Source organism: Palaemon carinicauda, chromosome 27 (genome assembly GCF_036898095.1).
Source record: "Palaemon carinicauda isolate YSFRI2023 chromosome 27, ASM3689809v2, whole genome shotgun sequence".
Lineage (NCBI taxonomy): Eukaryota > Metazoa > Arthropoda > Malacostraca > Decapoda > Palaemonidae > Palaemon > Palaemon carinicauda.
Window position 1 is genome coordinate 30517721 of NC_090751.1, and position 26144 is coordinate 30543864.

A 26144-nucleotide genomic window follows, 5' to 3' on the forward strand; every position below is an offset into this window, starting at 1 on the left:
AGGTTCATCATGGAAATTTTCTTGTTAAGTTCTGGTAGTAGTCGAGAGAGAAGATTGGATATTCTCTTTATACCTGAAAAAACCCTATCTCAATATATCAATTCATTCGAAATTGAAAATATCTTCTTATATAGACACAAGATATTCCAATATCAAAGTTTTAATTTTGGCCTGTGCACACTGCCTGAGGTTTTTACCAGGATGGCAAGTACAGTAGACAAGTTGATGACAGGCACTTTTTAAGTTCTATTTGAAAGATATTAGTGGATAAAGAGCTGTTCTTGATATCTTAGTGATTTAGGGGTTATTCATCTTAAAGAAATCCCATCAAATCCAATCCATTCAATTCCCTTTTCAGGGAGGATGATTTGGGTCAGTTCCATTTTAGGCTTTTCTGTCAAAGCAAAGGATTTTGAGATTTGGGCCTATTGGAATCTGAATAGAATTGACAGAGTAGCACAATGTGGAGGAGTGTTAAGCAGTACAACCTCTGTAGAGAAGTTTGTCACCATCAGAAGAGTGAGAATGAAAACTACTAATTTATCTCCCCCACTGTTGGTGTAAGGTATTTAGACCAGTGTTTTAGATTCCTCCTTACCCAAAACTAGCAGTGATTTCATCATATGGGGGATGGAGATTCCCATCTTTAGCAATTGAATTCCCAGATATCTCCCTTTTGGGGATACTTCCAACTCGGGATGGGGAGCAACTCTGAAGGATTATCCTTTTTCATGGATTTGGAGCAACTCTGGAGAATTACCCTTTTATAGGGATTTGGAGCAGTTCTGGAAAATTACCTTTTCAGGGATTTGGAGTAGCTCTGGAGAATTACCCTTTTTTCGGGGATTTGGAGCTTGTAGGAATAAGACCTCCGTATGAACTGAACTGCCTAGCGATGTTGTCATTACGGAAGATGTAACGAGTTGAGGTTATATTAAAGAAGAAGACAATAGCCATGCAAGTCAACAAGAAGTCATTCCTGTCTCATATTGCCAAACATGACAGAATAGTCAGAATCCCAGTTTCTACTGGTTAATAAACTATTTTTTTTTTTTGGGGGGGGGGGGTTTAAGATAGCAGTATCATTTCAAATCCCATATTTGTTTTAGGAAAATAGAATGATAGTGAATTGAAGAAGAAGTAGGTCCTTCTTATGGAGTAGCTCTAAACCAGAATATCTGTTGACAGAAGATATGAGGCAGGGCTAATACAGGTACACAGCATATATATTTGCTTTGGCATTAGAATAGAAATTTATTCTTCTCTAGTAGAAGAATCCTGAAATTTGAGCAATGAATGTAATGTTGCAACCCTCCGTTTTCCATAGTTCACCAACTGGTGCACAAATTTAATTCCCCAATGAATGCGAGAATTATCCTGATAGCTTTGTATCGACCACATAGATAGTGGTTTACTGGTATTTTGTCATGCTACCATATAGTACACATCTTTTAACCTCTTGATTGATTGGTTTCATCAAATCTTCCAAATGCTTTAATTAACCACACTGAGAGACTACTGTCACTTCAGGAAAGATTATATTTATCCTGATATCTAAAAGAGATTCAACAAAAAATATTATACTATTTGTAATGGAAAACAGGCTTCTCAGGGTGCAAATATAGCAGAATTTAAGATGCCAATACTTCTCAAGACATTCTTGTAAAGTTTTTAAGATCTGTAAGGTATGATAAGAAATTTTCAGTAAAAGGAATTATAAATTGAAGATGTTCTTATTTGGTATTAATGCACACTGGAATGCATTAAAGAAGTAATGCAATGAATAAGTATGGGATTAGATCCTTTGTTAGTGAAAAACTCTACAATCCAAACCAATAACTTTGAATCTGAATGTAGATTTAGTTTCTGATGGATCCTCCCTTTCAACCTATAGCAGGGAGTTGAGAGTCTTTCAACACATGTGGCTTTAATTTAGTAAGGATCAGTGTTGTACCTACTGATTACAGTGTGATTCAGGATATGGAAAAAGTGACATTACTCAATTCTAGATGAGGGCATAGAAAGAAGATTTGAGACAATCGATCAACATACAGGGTGAAATACATAAGCTGTTACATGGGTTAGAAATCCAGCAAGGCTTGTATCTAAGAAGGCTATGTACTATTCTACTTGGAATTTATTTATTAATGCCCATATTCAGATAGAAGAGGCATTACTCATGACACTAAAAGGGAGACCACATGACATAGGGAGAATGTCCACCTCCTTTATTATATTAATAATTTCTCACCAGAGAAGGTAATTACTGCATCTTAGTAGTTGTAATTCTGAAAAGTTATTAAAACTTTACTGTAAGTTTTCCATAATCTTATCATTGATGTGCTGACAAAGGGTTGTCGTGGCCTATTGGAAACGTCCCTGCCTGTTGATTGCAATCTTACCATCCTTGTGAGCTAAGGAGGTGGGTTTGGGAAGCCTATTGGTCTACCTGCTGAGTCATCACCAGCTATTGCCTGTCCGTCCCTGGTGGTCCTTGCTTGGTTGGAGAGCGGGTCTGCCGCTGATCATATGGTCAGTTTCTAGGACATTGTCCCGCTTGCTATGGCAACTGTTTTGAGTACAATTGTTGCACAGTTTCAAAGAGTGACAATTAATAAACGTTACCTAGATAGGTAGTGTTGTGGGTCTAAGTTGGTATAAACCAAAAAAGTGGTAGCAGTCCTTTTCTCATGATATGAGTGAGGTCTTTTTTTATTTGTTTCCTTTAGTCGATCCTCTTAGTTAGGGCTTACAAACAAGTCCGACATTTACTTTCTGGTACAGTACAAGCAAGTGTGCTTTTTATACACATCAGTGAGGGAATGCACAATCAAATATTTGCGCACCTACTGAACACGTCACATTTGTTATTTTTCATGCATCATCAAGTAGATGTATCAGCTAAACATGCTGCCATCCCATCCCATCTCGCTCGCAAGCGAGACATGATGCCACCATCTCAAGAATAACAACTTGTATTGAAGTAACAGGAACAAGTTTTCCAACTTCTACAAAATTAACTTATACAGTACCCTTTCAGATTATTTGACTATGGGTGATTTTAGACCTAAGTCCAGACAAGCACAGAGTTTTAAGAGGAAACTGTCAGCAGAGCCATACCGGTTATTTCCTTATGTCATACTGACTATGGAGCCCACCTTTGGAAGGAACAAGTGTTAGAATATGGGCACAGGGAGGCAAGTTATTCCACATATACTGTTTAGAACAAAAAGTGATGTATCTAGTATTGCCCGACTTTACACTTAACTGTCTGTAATCTCTCAGTAGTGTTGATGAGCGACAACTTGACTGTAGAGATGTTTGTCTACAAGCAAAGAGGTGGTCTCGCCTCCTTTGCTAATTGACAGGGGGGTGCAACATTGGGTACAAGTGAATGTCGTTTGCCTCGTAGTTTTTTGCATCCTAGAGAAAAGGGCCTATCATGTGATAATAGACAATCTGAACTAACTAGGACGACAGTTGGGTCTGATTTGTATTTGGTATTAAGTTCTGGAAACCTATCTTTTGGGATTCCCTGATTATAGATAGGTTTGCTGATTACCTGAGTCTCAAGCTGGCAGCAGCATGTTCTCCAGTTCAGTTCCAGATGCAGTCCATCTCCCCTGGAACAGGATGGATGTTTAAGATTTCTGCTGTTCTGCCTAATCTGTCAGATCCTAAACAAGATCAGAATACCAAAAGCCCTCCGTGTAAGAATGGCTTCAGGTGGAGTGGTACCCGAACTTTCTAGGTCTGAACATAAAATTCCAAGGGATGTTTCAGATTGGTCAATCCTACTATGACAACCACTCGTAAGGAAGTTCAGCACATCAGTTTTTTAACTCTCTATTCACAGTCGAAATTTACCTACGGACTCTTAAGAAACATCAGAATTCCTTCACAAGTCCACCGTAGAGGTCTTCAAGGTAAAGTGATCCCTCCTCTGCGACTGGGGTCATCTACAGAACACTGTGTCATTTTAGACCACTATCCTTGATAGTTATGAGGGCATATTCATCTTCGGGAGAAACATCTACTGGAACCCCTCCTGAAGCACATGTTATACGGGGCATTGCAACACCTATGGCTTTCCACAAAAACTATAACGGCACCCTCCTTTCAGCAAGGCTTCAGATCGAGAGCTGACATTAAAGACAGTCTTCCTTTTTGTTCTAGCCTTATGAAAAAGAATGAGATAGCTACATGGCCTATCATGTTACATACTCCAGGGATGGGAAGATCTGTCATTTCTTTTGTACCAGAATTTGTTGGTAAGATCCAAAATCCAGTTAATAATGATACCAGATTTGACTCCTTTACAGTATCAGCATTAAAGGAGGTAACTGATGATCCCAATAGTTTGTTACTTTGTCCTTTAAGGGCAGATCACTTATACCTTAAAAGGACTGTTTCCTGCTGCCTGTCCTTCCCTATCTTGTTTGTTAGCACAAGTTAAAGCAAGAACGAAGTGTTCAAGAACACAATCCGTTTCTGGTTACGTGAGATGATTATGAGACTTTATATCTTTGGGAGAAGTGTCAATGGGAACTCCTCCCAAAGCCCATAACATTCTCGGTGTTGTCAAAACCTTATTGTTCTGCAATAATCACTCAGTAAATATGGACAGAGAAACTATTATGAGAGCTTTCAATCCCCTGGAAAGTGTGTGTCACCTGGGCCCCCTCTCAGGGCTCACGAAACCCTTGGAAAGAGTGTCACCCGGGCCCCCTCCCAGGGCTCACTATATTCATGGACTTCCTGTGACCAAAGGTTTCCGTAAGACTCGAAATCCACCTTTTTGTAACAACTGATTTGAGTCTCCTTTTCATCACTCGAGGACATAAAGGTTAGGGCAGTCCATTTCTATTTGATAAAACCTATACCTTATCATCTCGCTGTCTTTAACCTATTTGTTAACACTGGATGAAAAAAGAATAGAGTAACCAAAAATGAAGTTTCTCTTTGAAAGCGAAAGACTATTAGGAAGTCTACAAAATCTTGGGATATGCATCTGCCGGATCCTCTCCCAAGGCTCATAATATCCATGGTCTTACAGCAGACATTTTTTCTATAAGAACCACCCGGTATCACAGGTATTTAAAGTAGGAACTTGGAAGAGGAAGCCTACCTTTCTTGCTCACTATTTGAAAACGAGCACCTTTTCGTTGTGGTGGCCGATGTGGTAACATTCCTGACTGGTGAACGCCAAACTGGGGTTCGAGTTCTGCTCAAGTTGGTTAGTTTCTTTGGTTGCTGCAATCTCACCATCCTTGTGAGCTAAGGATGGGGTGTATAGAGGAGCCTGTAGGTCTATCTGCTGAGTCATCAGCAGCCATTGCCTGGCCCTCTTTGGTCCTAGCTTGGGTGGAGAGGGGCTTGGGTGCTGATCATATGTAATATGATTCTCTGTCTGTAGGGCATTGTCCTGCTTGATAGGGCAATGTCACTGTCCCTAGCCTCTGCCATTCAGGAGCAGCCTTTAGACCTTTAAACCAAGACCCTAGACTCCTGCTCTCTAGGGCCTGTAGTGACTTCCCAAAAGTTGGTGTAGAAACTATGCTTCTACAGCACAGTTATCTAAGTTTCAACTCATTGGTTGCTTATTGATACTTGTGGGAACCGAGTGTAAGTAACCTTTCACTCCATCCGTACTCCCGTGGCAATGGGAGTATCAGCACTGATGGACACTCAAGCAGTTAGAGTGCACCTGTTTGAATTGTGCATTATAAAATTTAGCTACAATTTTATATGTATGAGTTTCTGCTTCAAAAAATATCCCATTTTTTGTCAGGCAGGGATAATGTTACTCATTTTCATGTTGCTTAAGGAGCCAAGCATGACCCTCTTGGGCCAAGGGTCAAACAGAAACCCTTATCCTGTCATTGGGATTTCCTCCAACCTAAGGGAACTCCATTAAAAATGACAAACAGTTTATATTTGCAAGGAACAAAGTAAAAATTTTGAAATTAATGAGTATTTTTTGTAGCTATACAAACCTAAGTCATATTATTTATATTGCAAAAGTAATTTGTATCTTTCTTAGCTATATTTATATTGTTTGCCTCTACCACCCCACTAGTCCTGACCAAAAGACGGTGACGATGTGACTCCAGCATCTCAATCATGCATGGATGGAAGCACAGTGCTACCATACATTGTTGCCATGGTCACCGTTTTTCTTCTATAAAGAGAACAAAAGTGCGCTAAGTGCTTACCCATTAAAATGACTTGAGTTTGTATAGCTAGGAAAAATACAAGTTATTTGTTAAAATTTGTAGTGTTTTCAATGACTTTGGTTTTCAATAGAGACTTCAGATTGAAGGGTCATCAGATTTTTCTGATGGCCTTTCCAGTATGATCCATCGTCCCTGGTGACAAGCACTTTGAGGGAGGTGGTGCCTTGCAATATTCAATGAGGAATTATATGATGGTGAATAGGTAGTTTTCTGTGTCTTATTATTTCAGGAGACAACTTAAGCTCTGTTAATTTCCTTTTTTCTTCAAGTTCTTCTCTTCTTACACATTAAGTTAAATTTAGCTTTCAATTAATGCAGTAATTGATAATTGTTTGACTGCATGCCAGATTTGACAGTGGTGTTGATAAATTCTATGATTCTCATTCCTTAGAACTGAGCTACATGACATGGTCAAGTGAGGCAAAAGTTTTATGTAAAAGCTTGTCCTTGGTGTTTGCCACAATTTTGAGAGGGTAGGGACCCTCAAGACGCTGAGGTTACAGTGTATATTTTTTATTCGTTTACTGAGTAATATTTTTATTCATATAGATGTCAAGAAACATGGCAATGGATGACTACACCAAGTAACAGACTGCCTTGATAGAAAAGACAAAAAGTCAGTACAATATTACACTGACTTGAAAATTCACTTGATAATAGTACAGTATCACTCAATTTACTCTCCACTATTTTGTAACTTGAATATGCTGTACTGTATTATTAGGTTACACAGTATGTAACTATGCTTTTATGTTTTTTACATTCACAGGTGTATAACTGAATAAACCTTAACTTAAAAGGCATATAGAAACATTGAGTTAAGTAATACTAAATTTAGTACACCTAGCTCAGTTATATAACAGGGAAGAATAGGTTAAGGCATATGCTATTTAACAAGGGAATTTCCAAGCTCTTGAGTAATGGTGTAATGGCTTTTTGTTTTTTTCTAACAAAATCCGCACCATTTCCACACACGTGTTAGGCAATCTGTGTGGGCCTTGAATCAAGAGGTCTGGGCTCATCCTTTTTAGTGAAAATCTGTTACGGCTTATGTTTCCAATAGATGCCAGTCTCATCCATATTGAGAACTTATTCATGCAATTAAGCCCCTTTATTAATGGTAATCAGGAATGTCATCCACAAATTCAGTATTTAGTGGCTGGGTTGTCACCAGAGACAGCTTCTCCATGCAGGGGTACATATGTGAGGTTGAACCTCCATTAAAATTCTTTAATACAGCTGTTGCTGACATTAAATTTGGTTGGTATGGTGGAAGATGTTCCTGGATCTGGGTCATCGTCACTGCCTGGCTTTCGTACACTTCTTCCTATGGTCACTTATCCGAATGGCTAATGCTGACTCCATCCTAACAATGGTCTTATTGCAGGAGGACACTACACTTTTTGTGCTGTCATTTGCCATCATCTTTATATTCCTTTCGTCCTTCTGATGTAACGAATGTTTATAGTGTGATTTCCTAATGGCGGCCTACATCCGCTTAGCTACTTCCTTTCTTAAGCATGTCAAGGAGTTTCATTTTCGCTTTTAGCAAGTATCTTCCTCCAATGAACTGGAAATCCGCTCACCCACCGGAGCTAAGAAAGAAAACGAGAGAAAGGGGTAACTCGTGACTACGAACAGAAAACGGGGACCCCAAGCTCTCTCTCTCTCTTAGACATAACATCAGGACTAAAAATCACACAACACTATTATAAACATATAAAATAAAAATTTACATCAAGATAAGACTACGAACGAAGAATAGCATCTGCTAAAACTTAAAATAAATAGCACAGCCGAGTGACCAACAAAGATAGACCGCTATCTCGTTCGTAGCAAAAAGTACCATGAGCATAAAAACACAAAAATAACAACGGTTCTAAAGGCATAAGGCCAGGACTTAACCAAGAACCTAAGTGACAGAGTACTAAACGGGCAGACAAAGATGAATTCCCAAACAAGTGAACAAACAATGGCCGCCATGAAGGGCCAGACGGGAATAATAAAACAAACTATACTGGATATAAAACAAAAGCCCGGTACTATAAAAAGCTGTCAAAACAAACTATGGTACTTAACATTGGAATGTGTGAAGATGGAGCTTTGGACATGACGAAATAAATCCATGAATGTTAAAAAAGATCGAGAGCACCACAAATTACACACTATTCTATCAGTCCAAAAAGAAGGATGATGTTCAGATGGCGCTCGCGTCGTGGCGTGGGTGGTGTGGCGCTGGTGGTTGGCTAGGGCCTTTGTATCGGCCCATCCCTTTGACGAAGGAATTAACTAAATGGAAGACAACCTGTGAATAGTGGTTTTCACGCGCCTTTGCTTTATACACGACACCCAAAAGGTGCTCGCGCGAGGGTTGTAACCTTAGCATTCCATCCTTTTATCTTTCTCTGGTATAATTGGAAGGTTTTATCTGAAAAGATATATAAGAAGGACTCTTTTCACCGGCCGCCACAGGTCGACCCAGAAATTCCTTTTTTTAGAATTGAAATCTGAGAGATATAAAACTTTGCTGGTTGCAGAAAACGAAAATTGTGTTATAAAAAGGACTCTGCAATATAGATTTGCTGTACATATATTTAAAACTGCAATATACTGAGGATGCAATAGGTTAAATGTGATATGGCGAGTAATTACTGTACAGTATACATAATTCTCCCTACAGCTTCCTCATAATAATCTCTCTCCTGTCTCTGTTGTCTAATTGATAATTTTTCATCAACAGTCAATTTTCCTCCATAACAAAGTAAATACTACTAGCAAGTATTGGACCAGGCCCAGGCCTTCTGTCCTAAATTTATGAATTTAATGAATGTCAGTTATTGCATCAATAGCATCATAGCTTTAATATTTTTATTGTTTTGGTCTTTACATTTGCCAGCATTATAAATGTTAGGTGAGTTTTTTTCTTTCTTTTATATTTTTATACCAGAGGAGTTATCAACAGTACTTATCATGGGAATGTAATAGTCACTTGCACATTGTAACTGTTGAAACATGGTTTACATGCATTTATGTCATCCATCTTTACCCGTCTCTGTGTTCTTGCACTGTCAAGAGACTTAAACCATCTTGGGGACGAGCCTTCCCATCGTATTGGAAAGACCCCGTACATTAATGTAGGTCTTGACTTTACTTTCCACAGTTGCGTTATTTACAATGCATACATAAACCATTGTGTCTAAATTCTCCCATGACGTACAGTTCTGTCTTGTATCACAGGCTTCTCATGAGCCTCGATTCAGGCTTATACTGTATAAGATTCATTTAATTGAAATGAAAAGCTTATTTTGATAGTACAATACATTAACAAGACTCTGTGTAAAGTAATGTGTTCCCTCCTCTCATCCTAATGGACTAGCTTCTTTGCCGGCAGCTTCACTAAAAAGTAAGCTTATTTTACATACTTTTCCAGTAGGCAGGACTGGTTCCCTTTCATTGAAAATCTCTCTTCTACTGGTTCAAATCTTTGTTTTAAAAGCACGAAAACAAAGCTAAAAAATGAGTAATAGGTTTGCATGAAAGAAACAGGTTTTGTATGATAAAAATAAGGTACTATATTTTTCATTTCAGCAGAGAATGCAATTACTTTTATTTATTTATCTTATGAATTTTTAAGAACTGCACTGTATGTACAATTGTTAATGTGTTTTAGCTTCAATTTGTAACATTGCTTGTTCCTTACCCAAATTCTTGTGTATTTATTACCTTTAGGCATATCGTGCCATTATAGCTACTGATTGTTATGATAATTGTAACAGGAGATGTTTTGTCTACAGGCCACTTCTTGAGTAGCCACTAATGATGATAATTAAGTAAGAATTGCCTCGTAAAGAAATATATTGATGGCACCCTAGCTCTTTTTTAATTGTTTTAGCCAAGGAGGAAAAATTGTGAACTGCCGAAATACTATTTAGGAAATGAAAAATATTTTTACATATTAAGTCTAGCCAATTTAAGTGCTTCTCCTATGTACAGCATGGTTGGGATGGTTTGTGCTGTTTATAATAAATAGCCTAATCTATAATTTATTTACTTTGATACAGGCTGAATAAGTGAAATATAATTGGTTTATCTGAATACTAATTGTAATTTTTATAATCTACTTGCAGAAGGTTAGTGTCTTGTTGCAGTTCTCTTTGTTGTGAGTAAAGTACCTTTCTTCTTTTTTGCATGTGATGAACTGTAATGTTCTTCTAGGATTTAGTATTGATGTGTGAAATTAGAGTAAGTAGAATGGGTTTTTTTTATATATATATAAATGATTCCTAGTAATTTTTTGTAACACTGTGTAAGATTTCTTTTATAATTTCTAAGAGGTCTGATTTTGTGACAACTTGAGACTGCTGCAGTTTTTTCTCCTTGTCTATCACAGCAAATAATATACTGTATTACATGAAATAATAAGATCATTGAAGAATGAAATTTTCCATACCATGTTTGTTCTTCAAACGGAGAGAAAAGCAAGTTTAGCTGTCGGATCAGTTTGTGTTTGTTATGAAGTGGATTGGGTAGTATTCCAGTTGAGGAGCACCTCTATGTAAAGTTTCTATAATTAACAAGATTTGAATAAATTCTACTTTAACCCTTTTACCCCCAGGCTGTTTGGAAATTTCCAACCCTTAACCCCCAGGGGGTTATTTTTTTCCCAGCACATTTTGCAGTATATTTTTTCTAAATTGCTTTAACAGCCTTAATTTTTGTCATAGACAGGTCAGGTTGGTCTCATTCTCTTGGAAAATGCCTGAATTTTCTCAAAAAATGATCAAAAATATGAAAAAAAAAAATTTATTGCATTTTTGTGCAAAGACGTACCGGTACGTCCATGGGGGTATAGGGATGGCTTTTGTGAAACGTACCAGTATGTCCTTTGGGGGTAAAAGGGTTAACTTATCATTCATCCCTTAGGTTTCTAGATGGTGTACCTGTCAAGTTTTAGTACAGAATTTAGAAATTATCGTACATATATTGTAGTTTTGTTGGTTCTGTATTTTTGGTTTAGTCCTATTTTAATAGCCTTCTATTATACTCCCAGCCCCATTTCATTTCTGTCCAGCTGTTTAACCATTTCCTTTCTTCCATCTTTCTGTCAAACAGATTAGTTGATTACTTTTTTGGGGGAAGTGAAGAAATTGATATATGGAATTGAAGAAACTATTAAGGCAATTACAGTACAGGGGAAGTTAAGAAATTACAGAGGAGTGAAAATTATTTGAAAATTACCTATAAAGTAAACTAATATGCAAAGATTTCAGAGATGAATGCAAGCACTGTACATGATTTTGTGTATGAAACCACCTCAGTTGAAGGCAAGACAGGTGGTAATCCATATGGTACACCAGTAGGGAATAACAGGGTATTTTTGTATACTTAGTTTTGATTGAGGATGACAGTTATGAGAGTGTTGCTTATAAGTGTGCAGTATATTTATGCTTGATCATAATGTAAAGAACAGAGGAAGTGAGTTTATTGTTGAGACAATTTTATAAAAATACTGTTAAAATTAACTTGATCTGAAAGATATTGACTTTTTCAAAATTAATGATTTCCTGTTGTGAGAGCCAAAAATTCATAGGCAAGATGCTATTTCTGTGTCAAGAAGGAGAGCAGTGTATACAGTACTAGGAGTGAGGATGCTGCTTTTTGTAAGTTCACGTACATGTGGAGCTTATGGCATCCAAATGGAAAGCATAATTGTCACAATCCAGACTTGAATAAGAGTATTTTTTATGATTCCTACATGCGATGTCACTTTGCAGAGCGAGCTGCTTGACTTTGAAATAAATTGCACAGGTTTTATCTTCCTCCTATATCTCTCCACTCCGGTAGACCAGCAGGTTCGAGCTTGCACTCCTAAGAGGATAAACCCATGCAGGCTCTTTTGCTGGAGTAAACAAATAAGGAGCGTCACATATTTTCTTGCAGCTTCATTTTGATCGACTTGTTTGGATCTCCCCAATTTGATGCCTTTTCTATGGTTTTATCCTTTGTTTATAGCATTGAGATCAAGAATAGCAAGGTATTAAGACATAGACTTATATTCCCTTTGCACCCTGTGATAGGCCCAAAAAAAAACATCTTAATTATGGGTGTTTAGAATGTTGTTATGGTTTGTAAAAAGATATGGTATAGTATGGTGTATTAAGTTGATGTCTAAGAGAGCTTGTAATTGAGATAAAAAGCATAAGAGTAAAGTAATAGCAGTTCTGGGGGAAAATTCAGCTCCAGCTTCTACTCCTTTGTTCTCAAGTACTGTAGTGATCAGTAGAGATTAGTGTTCAATAATAAAGTTAGAATGTAGATGATAGGGCAAAAATTCATGGGCTTACATCACTTTACTTTTATAGATATTTTTTCAAAACTTTTATGAAGGAACACTGACATTGCCCTATCCAGCGGCACAACATCCTAGAGACCGACCATATGTGCATATGATCAGCACCCAAATCCACTTTCCGTTACAACCACGATAGGACCAAGTAGGGCCAAGCAATGGCTGCTGATGACTCAGCAGATAAACCTATAGGCTTCTCCAAGCCCCCCCATCCTTTGCTCATAAGGATAGTGAGGTTGCAGCGTCCAAAGGAACTAACGAGGTTGAGCGAGACTCGAACTCCAGTCTGGCAATCAGCAGGCAAGAACGTTACTAACAGGCCACCACAACCTGTTTCAGAATCCTCTCCTACTGTGTCTTTAGCCAAAAGCGCATCCCCTGAATTGATACCTAGCCTATCCTGTTCTATGTTAACCCCTAGCCCACATTGTTTGGATAACTAGGCTGCTTTGACTTTTCAGTATCCTCCTCTTTGTCTATGGACAAAGGACTGGGTCTCATTCCAGAATCTTCTGTATTGCCTGCCCTGGCCTATTTGACTTTCGATTCATGTTAAGTGCAATAATATCTGCAATAGAAGAAATGGTCAGAACTGCAGAAGCTTGTCCCGCTTCCTGGACTTCCATTTCTTGAACCAAGCTCTCATGATCAACCTTTGTGCACGGTAATAGATGAAGTACTTTTTCTAGCACCACATTCTAAAGAGGGACAATTAAAATGCAGGGCTAGTGCAGCACTTCCAAAAGTGTAAGACTTATGGGGCAAGTTCATCTGAAATAAGTTTGTCTCAGTTTTCTCATGGTAGGGCTAAAATAGGTTTGGGGTAATTTTGATAATTCACAAGCATATATATATATATATATATAGAGAGAGAGAGAGAGAGAGAGAGAGAGAGAGAGAGAGAGAGAGAGAGAGAGAGAGAGAGAGAGAGAGAGAGAGAGAGTGTGAGTGTAAGTGTGAGTGTGTGTGTAACTGAAGGCTGAAGGCAAGCACAGTAGGTAAATTCTCCTAAAACCAGATCTAGCCCTTAGTAGTTATAATTTTTTTGACTAATGTCAATAAGATGAGTAATGTTACACAGGTTTATCTGCTTAATCTCATTTGTCGTAAATTTCTCAATTGAATTCTCGCAGAATGATAATTTATAAAATGTTAATTACTTAGCCTCTAGATGTCTTCAGATCAAGCTACCTTATTAAAAACAGTGGAGGAATTTATCAAAAGAATTTAACAGGATATACAGCTTCAATGACTAAAGAAGTGTTGGTTACAGAAGAAAATTTCTGCAATTTGTCAGATATTCTTTCTTTTACCAATTTTTTTTAAGAGCTTTATCCTCTATTATGAAGGAAAGTTTGCAGGGCCTACTGATTTTAATTGAAGACTTAATTTTTAAACTATTTGGCTTGTATTTTACTAATGTTGAGATTGAAGCATAAGGGTTTTTATCTAATTTTATCATCAAATGCAGAGAACAGGTTGCTCTAGTTATATTTCAGAAAAGAGAAAAGTTCTACAACTATAGATCAGGTCTCTTAAGAGAACATATTTTTATGCTTTAAAATAATTTTTACTAATGCATTCCAACCCAATTATCCCGACCACGGTACCATCTTCCTTGTTTCGCATTTCTTTCAGGACTAATTTCTAAGTCTCTTGAGGTTTTTTACTGCAAGATTAATAACCTAATGAGTCATTTGAAATAGGATTAAGGTGGGATTACTCCTACCAAAGTTGGGGATGTCTTCATCCAGAACCCTGCGGTTTTTCCGTGGTTAAAAACAGAGATTTTATTCTTCTACATACATCTCCCCCTTTATTAGCCATACCTATCCCATTTTGAAGTTCCTGAGTAACCTTTTGAAGTTCCAAGCTATCATGTGAAGTAAAAGGAAGTTATGAATATGTTCCCAGGTTTTTAAGATAAAATATTCCTAGTCCCTGAGGCATCAGATCACTGGAGACCATTCCTGAATGTGTCAAAATAGAATAATTTTATAGTCCTCGCCAAGTTTTCGATGGAAACTCCTTCTGTAGTGTTCAGGGCTGAAAGGAGGAGAGTGTGGATGTTCACTATTGATCCGTCAGCCAGTTACTTATGTGTACCCTTTCAAAAAGGTTTGAGGGTTTTCTTTTGGTTTGTGTCGGAAAAAGATCATCTCCAGTTCAAGCAGCTCCAAATCTTTCTGAGCATAGCCCTTTATGGGGTGAGGGATATATTATCCTTGCAGTAACATCTGGGAATAAGTGTGCTCTTTTGTTTATAAAATTAGCTATTTTTGAACTTATCCTTGAGTAACATTCAGGTCACAGAAAGTGTTACTCAACCTTTTAAAGAATTTGGGGATTCAGGTCGATCACAAGAAATCACTTTTAACTCTATCTTGGATGATTCCATATTTGTGGGTAAAAATAGCATCTGTTCTTTTAGTTGATTTTCCCTCCGAAAAGAGAGTGATCAAAGTTCCTGACAGTCCAAAACTATGAATTATCTATCTGAACATATATGGAAGACACTTATCAGAACTATGGCCTCCCTGGAAGTTCATTTCATTTAGACATCAAGTGATGAGATGGTTTCAGTTATATCTCAATTGTTAAAACAGAATGGCAGATCCAAAGAACTTTTCATTCTACTTCAAGACCAATTGAATTCAGTAGTATGGTCAGACAGTCTTTATCTTTAACCAGAGGGCGTCTATTTGTAAAGATTTCAGATGTCTCTCTATTCTGCAATGTTTCCCTGGCAAGTTGTGATTGGTTTTGGATCTTTTTCATCTGCCGGACAGTACTCACCAAGAATGTATGGTATTTGTGAATAGCCTAGAGTTATTACCATTTAGTAGGAGACAACTGGTAAGAAACCCTGTTCCAATTAGCCATGGAGTTTCTTTAATTGTCGGAAATGAGGGGTCTTTGTCTATTACCTCATTTCATTCCAGTGAAATTGTATGTTCTAGCCTATCATCTGAGCATAAAACATCAAGTTCCTTCAAGCAAGTGGTATATATAGAGAAATTTTTGAAATGGTTCGGAAACCCAACATAGATATGTTCACTACCTCCATCAACCAAAAGAATTATGTGTTCTCTCAATGTTACAGAATTTGTTAGGTTAGCTTTTAATCGTTCCCCCCTATATCATTGATTTTATCAATATTAAACAAGTTATATGAATCATAGACCAGCATAGCTCTGTTTTGGCCTTGGAGGGAATTGTTCAAGAAGATTATCATGTAGTACAGATTTTTTAAATAACATTTAATGCCAGTAACACAACAAAAGCCTCATGTGGTTCAGCAAATCCCATAGAAAGATTCACCATATCCTCAGAGATACAGATGATTTTCATGACCCTGTAGATTTTCTATTTTAGCCTTGTAGAAGAAAATGTAATGATAACTTTCACCAGAGATAGTGTTTTACTTATTTTGATGGGAAAAAATTTAAGGTGTTTTGTGTAATGAAAAGCAGTCTGAATATTATTGTAAAGTTTTCACATTTCTTATTTTATAAGAACTCAATATTAGCTATTATTAGTACATGTCCATGCTTAATTCTGTTCTGAAACCTATAGGGTTGGACATGTCAACTTCTAAATCATTGCAGCTGTCTTCAGAAATTCTAGTATTGAAAAATCTCCTGTACGCCATTTTCTTTGTTGGAATATGGATGTGGTTTTAACGTTCTAAAAAGAACATAATGTAATTACATTCCATTGAGAAATAGGTTTGAAAGAATTAACATTGAAGAATTTTTTTCTTTTTTTGAGTTTTGGCTACATCCAAATGAATTAATGAACTGCAAGCTCTTTCTAACTGTGAGGTAGTTTCTGGGCATAAAGTAATTCTTGTCACTTTAGCCAGGTTTCAGAGTCAAAGGAATTAAACACCTTACCATACCTCTTTTCTATTCCTTCATTAATTCGCAAAGTGAATAGAGGCTCAGATCAGTTTTAATGTCATATCAGATTCTTAAAAGGTCTTAGGAACAATAAATTATTATTATTATTATTATTATTATTATTATTATTATTATTATTATTATTATTATTATTAATTGCTAAGCTACAACCATAGTTGGAAAAGCAAGATGCTATCAAGGCCAGAGGCCCTAACAGGGAAAATAGCCCAGTGAGGAAAGGAAACAAGGGAAAATATATTTTAAGATCAGTAACATTAAAATAAATATTTCCTATGTAAACTATTAAAACTTCAACCAAAAAAGGTGAAGAGAAATTAGATAGAATAGTGTGCTCAAGTGTAACCTCAAGCAAGAGAAATCTAACCCAAGACAGTGGAAGACCATGGTACAGAGGCTATGGCACTACCCAAGACTAGAGAACAATGGTTTGATTTTGGAGTGTCCTTTTCCTAGAAGAGCTGCGTACTATATCTGAAGAGTCTCTTCTACCCTTACCAAGAGGAAAGTAGCCACTGAACAATTACAGTGTAGTAGTTAACCCCTTAGGTGAAGAAGAATTGTTTGGTAATCTCAGTGTTGTCAGATGTATGAGGACAGAGGAGAATCTTTAATGAATAGGCCAGACTATTTGGTGTATGTGTAGGCAAGGGAAAGAACCGTAATCAGAGAGAAGGATCCAATGTAGTACACTCTGGCCAGTCAGAGGACCCAATAACACTCTAGTGACAGTATCTCAACTGGTGGCTGGTGCCCTGGCCAACCTATGACCCACAATTGACACACCTTATCAAATGTTATAAGATCAGATACATCAAATTGTTTAGAATAACTAACTTCAAGACTATCGAATTTCATCACTTCACCACCAGCTCATTAGTAGGTAGTTAGCAATGTAACTTGCAGGTATGACACATTCAAGATATATAGAATTTTAATTGTAGCTTCAATTTGATACTTGCATTTGAGTTAAATATTTTCCTTGTCTTTGATGATATAACACAAGGTTATTTTGCTCCAGCAGACTACCTGTCATCTGTTCGTCCTCTCAGAATGAGTATAATCTTATTCCAGCTGGTCTTCCATAATGGAGGGATAGAGGGGAGAGAGAAAATTTTCTGTTATTGACTTTTAAAGTACAGAAGCTCACACTTTGAGTAGATAGTATTGTATTGACAATGTAACATCAAAATTATGGATTTTGTTTTAGAATTCTGTTTTTATCATCTATCATCATGGTTATGATAGATGATGATGGGTAGTTGTCTTGGGTTATTTGTCAATTTCAGTGCTTTCCCCGGGAGTGGGTGCGCTCTGTTCCTCCTGCTAATTTCCTTGGCTTAAGTTTTGGCTTTACTGATAAACCTGCTTGAGAGCAAATTATAAATAAAGCAGTATGCGATTCTTGTTATTGCTCTGATCTAGTATTCAGTTGTTCTTTTGATATACCAGTACTAGTTGTCATCCAATTGGGACTCTAATCATTCTTGGGTTTCCTTAATAAAACTGAGCTGGCTGTCTCGGTAAAATGTCCATCCATCCATATACCAAAGGCACCTCCCCCAATTTTGGGGGTATCCGACATCAACAAAGAAACAAAACAAAAAGGGGACCTCTACTCTCTACGTTCTTCCAGCCTAACCAGGGACTCAGCCGAGTTCAGCTGGTACTGCTAGGGTGCCACAGCCCAACCTCCCACATTATCCACCACAGATGAAGCTTCATAATGCTGAATCCCCTACTGCTGCTACCTCTGCGGTCATCTAAGGCACCGGAGGAAGCAGCAGGGCCTACCGGAACTGCGTCACAATCGCTCGGTAAAATGTACTGTTTAGAAAATCTCTAGCAGACTGGAATTTAACTACCTTTACTCTTTCATTTCTGAATGAAAACTTAGGAAGTTTCACCATTCAAAAGTTTTATCAACGTAATAGATGAGTTCCATTTGTTTTGTTGGATAACCTTATTTAAGACAAAATCTGAGTGAAAACCTGTGATTGAGCCCTTTCTGACTAGATGAAATTAGCATTTTAAGAAAAAGTTTAATTATTCAAGCAAATCTTTCCCAACACAGTATTCATATGCTGTATGTTTTAAGCGTAAACTTGACAATGAGAAATTAGAATTTTCTTGGTTTTGACTAGCCTACCAAGTTGTTTACTTCCCACCACCACTTGTGAATTGTTAGCATTTATTGATAACTATCATCAATTGGTTTTTTGTCGTTAAATGGTAAACGGTTGTTTTCGGAGCCAAGGTGATTTGAAAGTTAATACTGTTCAGTACAGTACTTGGATTACTTTACAACCATGGCTTTGCTAGTGTCATATACATGTCCTTCATGGATTGCTGTTTGATTATATTTACTTAGGTATTTTTTCCTCTTCTGATTCTGTGAAACAATTATTTTGCAGGTCAGTGTTTGTCCCAATTTCATGATATCAAGAATTATCCTCAACCAACCTATTAAGAAAGATACCATTCAAAGCCATTCTTCGATACCTCAAACATGTAAGGGTTACTTTCCTACCCCTGATCTAATCTCTTATAAGGCTGACTCTTATCTGCACATGAAAACTTGATCCACTTCAATTTCAGGATTCAGGGCTTAATCAGTATCTCTCACATGTACCAAGCTTGACTAATTCTGTTAAGAAAATCTTTAAAGTTTAAGGTTGCAAACAAACTTTCATAACAAAGCTACTAGTGCAAAGCCCCCTTGCTTTACTTGCCTTTGTCCAGGAAATCTTTTACAGTTCTTTCTTGCAATACATAAAAGCTCTATCTTTGGTAATACAAATCCTTATTCTTCCCACTTGTAAATGTGAGGAATTGGAAAGCAATTACCCATAGAAAGAATCCCATTTCCCCCTAGGGAGATTGAAATCCTAGAAGTTGTCTTTGGGAGGATTATTGAAGCCTAATATTTTGTTGGGTAATATGCAATAAGATAAGGTCCTTTAGGGTCTTCTTGCCTCCTAAAGATTGATTCCTAGGTTCTGAGACTAGTATTTATCAAGTGCTTTAATCATATGCTTTCTGATAGCATTGGTAAAGCTAGTCATGCCTTTTCAAGTTATATACAGAGAGAAGGGAGCAGTTTTTATCTTTTTAAGCAATGTTATTTCATTTGGAGAGAAGCTCAATCTTGATATTGGATCTGACACTTGAACTTCTTACCTTCTCAGTCCAAGCCTATCGTGTTTTTGACACACTGACGACCAAACATAACCTAAGTTCAATCCTCGACCTTTTTGCGTTGCCAAAAAGTGAGAACGCTTCAAGAAAGCTGTGGCTTCTAGCAAGCCATCCCACTTAGAATTTGAGCCCACAAGTTCCAGTGAAGACAGAATTGCTTTTCTTTCCTCACTGAAAAAGGCTGAAAACATAATGGATTTCTTTAGGTTCTCAGGGAAGGCTCTTGCCTTCCAGTGAATGATCCTCTTTAGCAGTTTCTCCATGAGCCTTTCCCATGTACACTAACAACCGGAACAAATTCATAATTTTACAAGAGGAAGTGGTGAACTTTGTAAAGATGAATGCCATCGAAGAAGACAACACCCAGACCAGATCTTTACAACTGCTTGTAGTATCCAAAGTGCCAGGAGGCTGGAGATCTATCATGAGATGAATCCATTACTTCTTTGCTGAATCCAAAATAATAGTTTGATGTTCTCTCTTTCAACCTTTCAATCTGGTTGATATTTCGTTCCATTTCATCTAGATTTGAGGAAGTTCAAGAAATTCGTGTTCATGAAGATGAGCTATCAATTCTGCCCACCGTGCTTCATTCCGAACACACATTTACAGGTCACCACATGAGTTATAGTTTCTGTCACTAAGTTGCTACTTCTCGTAGGTATACGAGATCTGCTCAGAATGAGGTACCTGTAATTTTATCCGAAAGAATGATGTGACAAAACCTAGTCACCCAAGTTTTTCATCTTTCTCCTCCTTTCCTGATATTCACCAAGTCCTCTTGGGGGAAGGGGGGTGTGGATGATAGGGATCTTTTTCTGCTTAGCTCAGTCTTGAGAGTCAAGAATTTAGACCTCGCACTGTCTTTTGATGCTTAGAACAGGGCTGGGTCTCTGTAGAGAAGCAAAGCTATACATAAAATGCCACGAAACTCTTGCATTATTCAAAGCCCTGTCTGTAGCCAAAAATCTTTTGGAAGGCAAGATTAAAGATCTTAATGTAGATGACACAGTTCAGAAGCTCTGTTTTATGTAGCAAGCAAGAGGGCACAAAGACTAAGACCATTTTTCTCCTCGCATAACAGCTCTTTTGTTGGAAAGAGGTGAGAAATATCAATCACAGTTTGTCCTGGAAAAGATGAATGTCTTGGAAAACCAGTTAAATAGAAGGGACCAAGTATCATCCAACAAATTTGGAAGAATTGGGGAATGCCTAGTCTGGACATGTTCACTGCTTTCAACAAGAAACTACACTCACTGCTCTTCAATTGAATAACGACTAGCAGGAATAGTTAATGGTATGCTATTGGATGGATTGAACCTTGAGTTTTGTGTTCTTTCCACTTACACCACTTCTTCTTTGTCTGCATCCCTTCCCTCTTCTGTGTGTCTTGTTACATATACTATGTTTAGGAAAGTGATGACCAAATTCAGACCATTGACCAACAATAGAAAACAGTCATAACACTAACACCTTTCTTGCCCAAGAGAGAATGGTTCCCAGACCAGCAGCCTTATCTATCCATTCATTTTTTTACTGCCATCCAGGAGAGATTTGCTCTTCCATCATTTATCCCAAAACCCCCTAATTCTTTGTCTGATGGCTTGAAGGGTCTCCTCCATCCTTTGTACTTGAAGGAGTGGAGTCCTAATAGACTAGCCATTCTTGGTTTTTAGACAGTCCATAATAATCCTGTAAAAGTGTCAGTGGACAATCTACAGGTACTTCAATTAGTGGAAATCTAGAAGGGATAGCAGCTATAAAAATATCTTGACAAGATAAAAAAGAAATTCTTAGGGTATACCAGTTACTGTATAACTCAGTACCAGGCATTAAAGAATAAAGGTTTATTTTAGTATCTCTGCTTAATCAAGCATGATGGACTTGATCTTTCCAACAGTCCAGACATCATCAAATTGTATAGGTACATATCTTGTAATCTGTTTGTGATACATAAATGTTTATCAAGATCCTATGAACCTATTCACCCCCTCTGGTTTCAAAGAATATTAGTGAAGACTCTTCCTTATAGCTCTTAAGCTGGTTTTATCACTACCAAAGTGGTATTCTCTTGCCAGTATTAAGAGCAAAGATTAATTACAGGATCCAAGGCCTACCCAGGCATGTATCGTTGCCTGCTCTGAAATATTTCGTTAATGGAGACCCAAAGAAGATGCCCCTATGTCTAGTTTACAATTAAGAGTGCTTTGTAAGAACTTAACCTTTCATAGACATTGTAATGTTTTTTGTACTATTAGATATTTCCCTTCTTTCTAAAGAACTTTTTCATTGAAGCTCACTGAAATCTGGATGAGTTTACAAACTTCGCTTTAAAGTAAGAGCCCCTGATACTGGGCTATTGACCAAATCTTTTTTGATAAAGTTAGTTGGATGTGTAATTATGTGTTTGCTCTGTCCTGTTTAAACAATATCCAAATACTTTGATTTATGATGTAATTGAGGTTCCTTCCTTGCTGCAGGGATATTAGCTTGAACCAAAGGGAGATCTTATCTGCACCTTATCCTCCCTCTAAATTTTCATGGTGATGAGATTTGGTAATATGGAGATACACAGTTTTATGTAAGAGGGAGACTGTACCTTTGCATTTTTATGATTCCATGTAGTTATTCTAAGCCATTCATTTTTGAATGACTAATATTCCTAAGTACATGATACTTTTCATGTAATTCACAATCAGAAGAGAATCATGAAGCCTGTCACCGTCCTTAAGCTGTCTAAGTAAAGACAGCAGATGTTGTTGCAAGAAAGAGGCATTTAAGGAAATTTTTTGAGGGTGCTTTGATATGTTGTAATCAATGTATACTAGTGCATTGCTACTGTCTGAAATGTATTTGAATAAGGTGGGTTCTTTTGAGTTCAGTGCACAGCTTTGTATAGAATTCTTTAGAATCTAGTTGTGAGTTCTCATAATTAATCTATTAGTGCTGCTTTGATTGTGGGAATCAAGAGGCTAATGTTGATCACTTATTCTTATTATTTTTTCATTACCTTTATAATTATTATTATTATTGTTATAATTATTATTGTTTATTACTAACTAAGCCACAACCTATTTGGAAAAGCATGATGCTATAAGCTCAAGTACTCCAACAGGGAAAAATATCCCAGTGAGGAAAGGAAGGAAGGAAACAAACAAAGAATATGAGAAGTAATGAAGAATTGAAATAAGATATTTTAAGAACAGTAACAACTTTTGAAACATCTTTCTTGTATAAAATATAAAAAGAGATATCAGCCTATTTAACATAAAAAACATTTGGTGCAAGTTTGAACTTTTAAAGTTTTACCAATACAACTACCTGATTAGGAAGCTCATCCCACAACTTGGTCACAGCTGGAATAACACTTCTAGAATACTGTGTAGCATTAAACTTTATGATGGAGAAGGCATGACTACAGTATTAGAATTAACTGCATACCTAGTATTACGAACAGGATGGTCCTGTCCGGGAAGATCTAAATGTAAAGGATGGTTAGAATTAAGAAAAATCTTGCAATATGCATAACGAACTAATTGAACGAGGGTACCAGAGATTGATATGTAGAACAGGAGTAAGAAATTTAATAGACCGTAAGTTCTTGTCCAACAAATTAAGATGAGAATCAGCAGCTGAAGACCAGATAGGAGAACAATACTCGAAACATGGTAGAATGAAAGAAATAAAGCACTTCCGAATAAATTGACCACCGAAAATCTTACAAAACTTTCTCAATTAGTCAATTTTTTGTGCAATTGAAGAACAGACAGACCTGATGTGTTTCTCGAAAGTAAATTAGGATTCAACTTCATACCCCGTAATTTGTACCATGCACTAATTGTAGCTAGATCTCTTAATGTATTCTTTACATAATAGTTTTTAAGAGTTGTTTATGGTTACGGATGGTAACTTTAGGATCATAATCCCGGTTGTTTCTCACAGTAGTGTTCGTAGCTCTGTATTTATTACAGTAGCTATGTTTTTTGGCCTTTGAAAACAAGTTGTTTGCTTTAACGGATACAGTATACTTAATCTTCATCAATGTTAGACCTGATGTTGCTTTCTCTTGAACAGACATCTGCCTGAAATTAGTATAAAAGGCAAATTACTGTTTGGGGAATAAAGTTGAATCCACACAAAACACTAAATTATTGTATGGGGAATAAAGTTAAAACCACACAGAACAGAACCTTTTTTATTAGGTATAGGATATTGTATCCTTGCATTGATATTAATAGTGTTTCTTTTATTACTTGAAATTCATTAAAAGATTGTTATACTAGGTTGCACATTAACCATGGAAAACAAAACATGGTGTGTCTCTTCAAGTGCACAAGAACTCCTATAACTGAGAGAACCTTTCCAGATTTAATTCTAAAAAAGTAGCCCAATTGAGAATGTAAAGATTTTTACTATATTAAGAAATCATGAGTTTTCTAGGCCATTTTATCCTATTGTAATTTCTGTAATTCTACTATGTGTGAGTGTTTGTTTACTCATCTTAAATTGTAACAAGCTGGATTTTATTTTTATCTAAAATCCCTGGCACAATAGTTGAATTAGATTAAAGTGTGCATTTATGAAATTATTAAACCTATGCGCATTTAGACATTACCATACTACATATCATCTACTATGTGGTATTACAGAAGTGTGTTGTTAATTGTAGCAGTATAGCATATCATTGTGTGCAATGAGTCAACGTACTCTAGAAGTTTATTTCTTACAGTGACCAAACTAGAGGACAAAATTTTATAATTATGATGTTGAGTATAATTGATATGACTCGGGAAAGTAATGTTTGATGATCTTGCACTGGAACTACTAATTTACTGTCTCATCAAGATGTTTAAGAGAGGGAGTTTGGAGTAGGTAGTTGGGTACTGGAGATGTAGATTTTTAATACTGTACCGTAATGGCAAATAGAATAAAGTATAAAGATCCAAGTTTTGCTCTATGTACTAATAAATAAGCTGGGTTGCAATACATACTGTACATCCCTCCCCCACTTTTTTTTTTTTTATTGTAGTCTTGTAGGTTTATTTGCCCTGATGATTTTACTTTATCTTGCATTTTTCGTCTTGCCTTTTTTATTTTCTATTTTAATATTTATGTACTGTATTGGGTTTTTAGCATGCTGTATTCTAATTGTGGTTGTAGCTTGTTATGATTGATTTTAGTACAGTAGTTTTAATTGATATATCGTTAAGTTTTGACTTGAAAAAGCTCATAGATACCCGAAGATGTCACTCTTACTGTAATTTTTCTTTCCTCAAAATGCATGAAACATAGGGAAGCTCAAATTAATGAAATTAGTAACATTAATTACATTGATGAGAATGAAAAAATAATCACTTTTAATCATCTTCAACAACCCCATGTCTAGACAAACACATGGGCAGAACATTCTACGTGTTGCTCGTAGGGCTCCAATCAGCTTGTCACTGAGCTATACCAGTCTCATCAAACTAACAGGTTTTAAGGAGAATAACACAAAATATAAGATAGTCGTATTTCACTTATTTGATGATTATACACTGAAGTAGAATTCAATGAATGTGAGTTATTTGATATATCAGAAGGATACGATGTACCTTGATCCAAAATTAAGTGTTTTATGAAACACTTAAGGACCCAGTCACTTGATTTTAGTGTACAGTATCAATGAGTACTGGACCCAGTCACTTGATTTTAGTGTACAGTATCAATGAGTACTGGACCCAGTCACTTGATTTTAGTGTACAGTATCAATGAGTACTGGACCCAGTCACTTGATTTTAGTGTACAGTATCAATGAGTACTGGACCCAGTCACTTGATTTAAGTGTACAGTATCATAGAGTACTGTACAAAAGAATGCATTATAAACAACTAACATCTGGAGAGAAATATAAAACATTAAAAGGTTCAGTGACAGTAACTGTCAACTACATATTAGATTTTTCAGTTTTATAAACTCACTTTTTCTTAGTCACTATACTCATAATCACACTAGATTATCTTTGGAATATGAGCATAGTAACAGTAAAAAATTATCGCACACAATTGTTGATGGTTTAGCTAGGGTGCAGCCTGTTAGAACACAGTACAGGATTTCCATGGAAGAAAGAACAATAAGGTACTGCATAAGTCCGATTAAAACACATTTTCCAACTAGAGGGACACTCGGTAGAGTGGATTTTCATACATTCAAATATGAACAAAGTTTGAAGTCTCTGTGACAAGGATGTCCAAACTTATGACTGATTACGTGATGTGGACGTTTTGCTAACCTGTGACTTTGACCTTTGTTGTTCCCAATTTAATAATTTCCAGCTCTTTACATAACAGTTTAAAATTCCTGCAGGTTTCATTACTTAATGATTAAAATTGTGGCCATTTGGTTGATGACTGGAATTTGACCTTTTGCTTGACCTTCAACTTGATATTCATCCATAACATG